Source organism: Leuciscus leuciscus (genome assembly GCF_965113295.1).
Source record: "Leuciscus leuciscus genome assembly, contig: SUPER_11_unloc_5, whole genome shotgun sequence".
NCBI lineage: Eukaryota > Metazoa > Chordata > Actinopteri > Cypriniformes > Leuciscidae > Leuciscus > Leuciscus leuciscus.
The window spans coordinates 5,963-14,584 of NW_028118542.1; positions in this window are offsets into that span (position 1 = coordinate 5,963).

Below are 8,622 nucleotides of genomic sequence, written 5' to 3' on the forward strand. Positions count from 1 at the left end.
AATATTCAGATGGTTCAACTAAAGTGCCAGTGTTAAAATACATTGAGAATACTATGACTAACCGGTTAACTGACAGTAAGAATTTTGATGTATTATTACAATCAGTGGTTTCAAGTTTAATTAATTTATAAAGTACATTTAAAACAGCCACAAGACTGGCCAAAGTGCTGTACAAGACAACTAAATACGTATCCTAAATATACACACTCTAATACACAAAAATATAATATAATATATACATTTAAAAAAAAAAAAAATCAATACGCCAGAGAAAACAAATACCTTTTTAAAAGAGACTTAAAAATTGTTAGGGAAGATTCGACTCTAATCTCTAATGGCTTGTTTTCACTGAGCGGTACGGTACGGTACGGTATGCATTTATTTCCGTTTCCACTGTCAAAAGTTGTGAATGGTACCAAAAAGCCGAACCTTAACACTTTTTGGGTACCCTTCCGTTGGGGTACCAGCACAGTGGTATGGTACTAAAGGGTGGAGCTAGACTAACTGCAGGACGTTGATTGGTTGACAGAGAATCGTCACTTGCGCGTGCTACAAGGGGAATGACAACATAAGAAGCGCCATCTTTTAATTTACAGTTGACATATAATACTACTGTTACTGTGTCACGAAATGTAAATTTAAGAGTTTTTCAGGCGAGAATGTAGTTGTTTAAAGCTCAAATCTGTGGTTTATTTATAAAGATTTATGAAAATTTGATCCAGGTTGTGAGATCCAGGCAATCACCATTTGTGTGGCTATAATGTTTAAGATTTCTTTAAATGAAAACGAAAAGAGGCAGTGTGGTGTTTTATAACATATTTTGTTTTATTGTTGCCTAAAATGTACATACAGAGATAACCGGAGTAGCAGAGCGAGCTGACTGACGCTTTGAAGAACGTGCTGTTCCATTAGCAGAATTACCGGACTCGCGTCCTCGGGAGTCATTCTCCTGAGCTGGACTTGGCAAGTCCAAACTGTGCGTACTTGCTATTGAGAAACGCCTAATGTTTCTGCTGATATGGGTGCTTGCAGCATTTTGGTTCTGCTAGACATTAGCGCTGCTTTTGACACTATATGTCATATCATCCTCCTTGACAGGTTGCGTGTTTTGTTAGGCACCTCTGGCATCTCTTTGCAGTATATTTATTTGGGGAAGAACAAATCGGAGGCAACATTAGTACAGCAGGGCGTCCCGCAGGGGTCAGTACTAGGACCTACTTTGTTCTGCATCTATATGTTGCCGCTTGGTGACATTATTAGAAAGTACGGTACGGGGTTTTTCCTTGTTATGCTGATGACATGCAGATCTATGTTAGCTCACTCCCTGATCCAAATCTCGCAATTACAGCTCTTACCGTATGTCTGGAAGAAATAAAGGTATGGATGCATGACAACTATCTTAAGCTTAACAAATCAAAAATGGAACTGTTACTTTTTGGTATGCTGACAGATTTGCACAAACATAACTGTCTAAGTCTGTTTTCTGATTCTGAATTATTGTCTCCAGCATCACAAGTGCGAAATCTAGGTGTTATCTTTGATCCGCATTTGTCATTTGATGCCCATATCAAAATGGTTTCAAAATCTGCATTTTTCCATCTTAAAAATATTGCCAGAATTCAAACTTATTTATCCCTGTCAGATGCAGAAAGGCTTATTCATGCATTTAATACATTCATATGATAGCACTTTATTGCGTGTAATTCACCTTATTCCGCCCCGCCCACTTTTAATACTTTGCGCTTCCGCAATTTGTCATCCGACTTCCGCTAAACTGACACGGCACATCCGGGTGTAAATCGTAAAGTACACCACAACATTCCGATCGCTTTACATTGTGTTCGTAACACTGTTGGTTAAATTGTTCTATCCTCTTAATCCAATTGTTATGGCAGCCCCTAACTGACCATATAATACTTGACATATTTTACCGTTAGAACAATAGAATTACGTCTAGAAACTAGCGTCCTTTCAGACGGAAGTTGAGGTCCCTCTCAGCCCAAAGTAAGATGACAAAACGAACGTAATGGCGTCACCCTCGTGGAAAATAAGGTGAATACACATGTCATGCACCCTACAACACTAATCCTAACCAAACATATAATACATATTACATATTACACACCATTACTAAACCTACCCTAAACCCACCCATGCGTATCATATGCACACAGAAACTCCTTTTCGCGTATAAATTGCACAATAAACACAATGTGTGCTATAGAGACACATTTAGTGTGACCGGGTTGGAATGACATACCAATTTCACAAATTCACGTTTATGTTGTTTACATGCAGATGGTAAAGGCATCGTTTTCAAAACCTTGCACTTTGAAACTCGTTTTCAAAAGCTTGCATTGTCAGGTGAAAATTGAAAATGATGTCCTGAAGTGTCCATTCTTTATTGCACTTTAGTTTTGTTAATTGTTCATTTAAGTTGGCCTATTTATTATATATACAGTTATATATACACTTTTATTCTGGTTTACTGTGTTCACAGAAGCACTGCGGGTGCTTGATGTGTGAATCCTCATGTTCTGTTGTTTATGCTGCTATTTGCACATGTAAATCTACATTTTTTAGGTTTTTGAATTGGTCACAGACACCTATCTATTCTAAGTCCATTTAATTCTAATCTAACCTTCAAATCATGTCAGTTAACTGATGATGACTGGTTAACAACCATCAGCTTTCAGTCAGAAAACAAAATGTTAAATGAACATCCCTACTTCATATATTTCAACTGAACCAACTAAAAATGTTCAGTGCAGCAAGTCGACATAACATTTTGAGATTGACCTCCAAAATCTTTACAGTGTGTTTGTGATGGCAAGAAATGTACAAAGCAGCCAAACACGTATCGTTCTTTACCATCCAACTGGGGACGCGAAGTTCATTTTGATTAATAAAATCATTATTCACTGTATAAAGTATGCTTTACGCTATACTAAATATAGGTCACTATAGTGACCTGAAATCGTTACCTTAAAGAGCTATTTCTGTTTGATTAATCCTATAAACCCTAAAGGGACTGCATAACCAAGCATAGAAAGTAAAAAAATTATATTATGAATGATAAGAGGATATTCTCGCCTCTGCTTTTGAACTGTTGCTGCCGGACCGTCTGTATTTTTTACCCCGTTGTAGATTTAAATGGTCTTTCCTCAAGCAATTCAATTCAATTTAGTCTGTCTTTATTTTGTAACTATAGTTACAAAATAAAGACAGACTTAACTGTTCACACACACACACACACACACACACAGTTCCATTGCAGGCTATTGCGAGTCCCCTCTTGTATAGGTAGAAATCGTTCAGAGATGATATTCCATCTTGGCATGTTTAAAATATTATTATTTTTTGCATATTTGAAGTTATATTATGAAAAAAGACCTTAAAAGAAAATTGTGTATTTCATTTTTGTTTCTTCAAAATGACCAGATGCAGCAAGTCAACTCAAAAGTTTTGAATTAGATCAAGAAAGGTCCACTGTTGGATGGTAACGAACGACATATGTTTGGTTGCATTTAAATTTAGCAATATTTCAAACACTGAATATCTCTGTACATCAACATCCTAGAAACAAAGGAAACAGAAAAATAAGGACATGTCTATTGATTTTTTTTAAGAGTAGAAATTATGTTTTAATTAATAGGCAGCCAATACTATCAGTCACATTATTAATATCTTAATAATATAATAATAATTACATTATAATTATGACATTGAGTTGCAGATCCCCTCTTGGCATGTTTTTTTTTTTATATATATAAAAAAATGCATATTTGAAGTTATATTATGAGAAATATAATATAATATATATGGTAACCCTTTATAATAACTGCATCCTATTAATCATTAGTTAAGCATTGGTAAACAGATAAATCATTATTCATAAAGCAGACATTAATAAGCAGTTTATAAATACACCTTTAAACGCTGTATTATTGAGTTAGAAGCATATCTATAATGTGTTTAATAATTGCATTTTCATACTTTATTAAATATTAATTATCAATTTATCATTTCTAAATGAAGTATAGCATTATTTACAAACCAGTTATTTAGGTGTTTACAGTGATTAATAAGATCACTTAGAAAGTGTGAGTAAATATAGTAGATTCAGGGAGTTATAAAGCATTTAGTAGTGGTCAGTTCACTATTTTGCGAGCTCATCTAAAGTGAGGACTAGTTATGCTTTGTAAATAATTTATAAAGGAGATTTAAAGACTCAGTTATCTTCTAAACAGAAAAAGGGAACAAACACACACAGTGATAGAGAACATAGAAATATTAACAGCCTTTAAATCTCCTTTATAAATGCTTTACAAGGCATAACTAGTCCTCACTTTAGATGAGCTCACAAAAACTCGTTTTCAAAAGCTTGCATTGTCAGGCCCCCAAAATGGCATTTTCGTTGAAATGAACGGCCAAAACGTTTTCAGTTTTCAGTTGAAAATGATGTCGTGTAAACAGACCCTAAAGCGTGTATTATTTATTGCACTTTAGTTTTGTTAATTGTTCATTTAAGTTGGCCTATTTATTATATATACAGTTATATATACACTTTTATTCTGGTTTACTGTGTTCACAGAAGCACTGCGGGTGCTTGATGTGTGAATCCTCATGTTCTGTTGTTTATGCTGCTATTTGCACATGTAAATCTAAATTTTTTAGGTATTTGAATCGGTCACAGACTATTCTATTCTAAGTCCATTTAATTCTAATCTAACCTTCAAATCATGTCAGTTAACTGATGATGACTGGTTAACAACCATCAGCTTTCAGTCAGAAAACAAAATGTTAAATGAACATCCCTACTTCATATATTTCAACTGAACCAACTAAAAATGTTCAGTGCAGCAAGTCGACATAACATTTTGAGATTGACCTCCAAAATCTTTACAGTGTGTTTGTGATGGCAAGAAATGTACAAAGCAGCCAAACACGTATCGTTCTTTACCATCCAACTGGGGACGCGAAGTTCATTTTGATTAATAAAATCATTATTCACTGTATAAAGTATGCTTTACGCTATACTAAATATAGGTCACTATAGTGACCTGAAATCGTTACCTTAAAGAGCTATTTCTGTTTGATTAATCCTATAAACCCTAAAGGGACTGCATAACCAAGCATAGAAAGTATCTATGAAGAGAGAAAATAAGCGTTAAATAAGAAAAATAATGTTATGAATGATAAAAGGCGTAATATATAATATACTATATAATATACTATATATATATAGTTACATAATGAAGACAGACTTCACTGCCAGTTCACTTCACTGTTCACACACACACACACACACACACACACACAGCTCCATTGCAGCCAAGTCCCCTCTTGTATAGATAGAGATCGTTCCGAGAGTCCCCTCTCGGCCAGTGTAGAGCGACATTGGTCTGTTAGTAATATAGATATGTATGTGTGTGTGCAATGACACATAACAATGGCAAGTAAATTGTTAGGGACTGCATAACCAAGCATAGAAAGTAAAAAAATTATATTATGAATGATAAGAGGATATTCTCGCCTCTGCTTTTGAACTGTTGCTGCCGGACCGTCTGTATTTTTTACCCCGTTGTAGATTTAAATGGTCTTTCCTCAAGCAATTACATTCAATTAAGTCTGTCTTTATTTTGTAACTATAGTTACAAAATAAAGACAGACTTAACTGTTCACACACACACACACACACACAGTTCCATTGCAGGCTATTGCGAGTCCCCTCTTGTACAGGTAGAAATCGTTCAGAGATGATATTCCATCTTGGCATGTTTAAAATATTATTATTTTTTTGCATATTTGAAGTTATATTATGAAAAAAGACCTTAAAAGAAAATTGTGTATTTCATTTTTGTTTCTTCAAAATGACCAGATGCAGCAAGTCAACTCAAAAGTTTTGAATTAGATCAAGAAAGGTCCACTGTTGGATGGTAACGAACGACATGTTTGGTTGCATTTAAATTTAGCAATATTTCAAACACTGAATATCTCTGTACATCAACATCCTAGAAACAAAGGAAACAGAAAAATAAGGACATGTCTATTGATTTTTTTTAAGAGTAGAAATTATGTTTTAATTAATAGGCAGCCAATACTATCAGTCACATTATTAATATCTTAATAATATAATAATAATTACATTATAATTATGACATTTAGTTGCAGATCCCCTCTTGGCATGTTTTTTTTTTTTTTTTATAAAAAAATGCATATTTGAAGTTATATTATGAAAAATATAATATAATATATATGGTAACCCTTTATAATAACTATCCTATTAATCATTAGTTAAGCATTAGTAAACAGTTAAATCATAATTCATAAAGCAGACATTAATAAGCTGTTTATAAATACAGCTTTAAATGCTGTATTATTGATTTAGAAGGATATCTATAATGTGTTTAATAATTGTATTTTCATACTTTATTAATTATCAATTTATCATTTCTAAATGAAGTATAGCATTATTTACAAAGCAGTTATTTAGGAGTTGTCAGTGATTAATAAGATCACTTAGAGTAAATTTAGTAGATTCAGGGAGTTATAAAGCATTTAGTAGTGGTCAGTTCACTATTTTGTGAGCAAAAGTGAGGACTAGTTATGCTTAAAGCATTTATAAAGGAGATTTAAAGACTAATTTATCTTCTAAACAGAAAAAGGAAACACACACAACACAACACAGTGATAGAGAACATAGAAATATGAACAGCCTTTAAATCTCCTACATAACTAGCATAACTAGTCCTCACTTTAGATGAGCTCACAAAAAATAGTGAACTGACCTCTACTAAATGTTTTATAACTACCTGAACTACAGTAGAAATACATGTTAATAAAGCATTTATTAACACACTAAGTAACTATTACTATATGTCTGAATAATAAGTGTATGATGTATGAATGTACATTGAAATAGTTGAATCATTTACTCACACTTTCTAAGGGATCTTATGAACCACTGACAACTCCTAAATAACTGCTTTGTAAATGATGCTATACTTCATTTAGAAATGATAAATTGATCATTAATAAAGTATGAAAATACAATTATTAAACACATTATAGATATGCTTTTAAAACAGGAATAAAGCATTTATAACTGCATTTATATACTGCTTATTAGTGTATATTAATGCTTTATAAATTAATTAACTGTTTACTAATGCTTAACTAATGATTAATAGCGTGGAGTTATTATTAAGTGTTACTGAAAGCTCCTGAACTAAGCAGTTAAACAGCAGCTCTACAGTCTCAGAGCCTCTCTAGGACAGCAGCCATTCAGACAATAGAGAAGTGTGAACGACGTGTGTTAATGGGCCACTGCAGTTCCTGCTCCAGCCTACAGGAGCGCTGCTGAGTATGGACTTAAACACACACACACATGTAAGTCCCCACTTGGTCAAAAATGTAAAAAATTAACCAGAGCGTGTTTTAGCTGATTTTAACATGTTTTAAAGCATGACCAACAGGGGACTTGAAAAATGTCCCCACTTGGCTCGACGGTCCCCTGTTAGTGAGTGTGTAATGACACCAAGGTCCCCTCTTAGATAGATAGACGAGTACACACACACACACACACACACACACACACACACACACACACAAGCTTTGTAATCTTCCACTGTGATGTTTCCAAGCACATTTTTGCGCGTGTGAAGAGGATGATTTTTTCCCGCCGATATTGGAACGTGAGTGAAGTACAAAGCCTATGTTAAAGAATAGTTTAGCATCCAAATCCATCGCGAATGTTGAAACATTTTGATTCTAATGAGAGAGAGCCCAACGCCGCTTACTTTCACTTTCGCTTTAAATTATTTCGTTTTGGCTTGTTTATAGTTCTTTTTTTATTCTTGTTCTGTTCTGAATATCATTACATTTAAAGGATAAATCATTGATCAAATCAAATTTTTGTGACATGGCTTAACATTACCGTGACTTTGCGCACGAATTGTCTATGCACGCGAGGTTATGCGCATGACTCAAACACTGGCAGACACAGCAGCAGTTGTAGGCAGGTATATTGATCATGAAATCAGAATTTTCTTGTCTTGAATTATTAATCCTTTAATTCATTTATGTCACCTGTTTAAGTTAATTAATATGTACAAAAAAAAAAAAAAAAAACTCGATTGGGGGCCCCCTGGTGGCCCCAAGCAGCTGCTTAGTTCGCTTATGCCTCGGGCCGGCCCTGCGACAACTGGTGCCATCATCAGCAGTGCGTGCCCACCAATGAGTGTAAGTTGCCTTGTGTGCTTATGTTATAATTATAGTAGGTAGTCCAGGCTCGAACATGTATGGCTTTGTAAAACCAATTAAGCTGCTAGGAGCATCCATTCCGGCTGTAGCGGTGACAGCTGAGTGTGGCGACGGCAGCTTTCCCGCGAGTGGGCGTGGTTTCAGCGCAGCCAGCGGACACGCCCCCAGCGTTTGAGAGCAGAGACAACTGCTCATTTTTTCAAGATTTTGATAGTTTATTTTATGTACTTGCCGGCTTTTTTTATCATTGAAATTTGTCTGGGTGGCTAATAACACATTTTTCTGTGGTGTGACAAACTCAGAACACATACTTAATTTTGACTTTACAGGGACTTAAATGCTTGATCACAAATAATT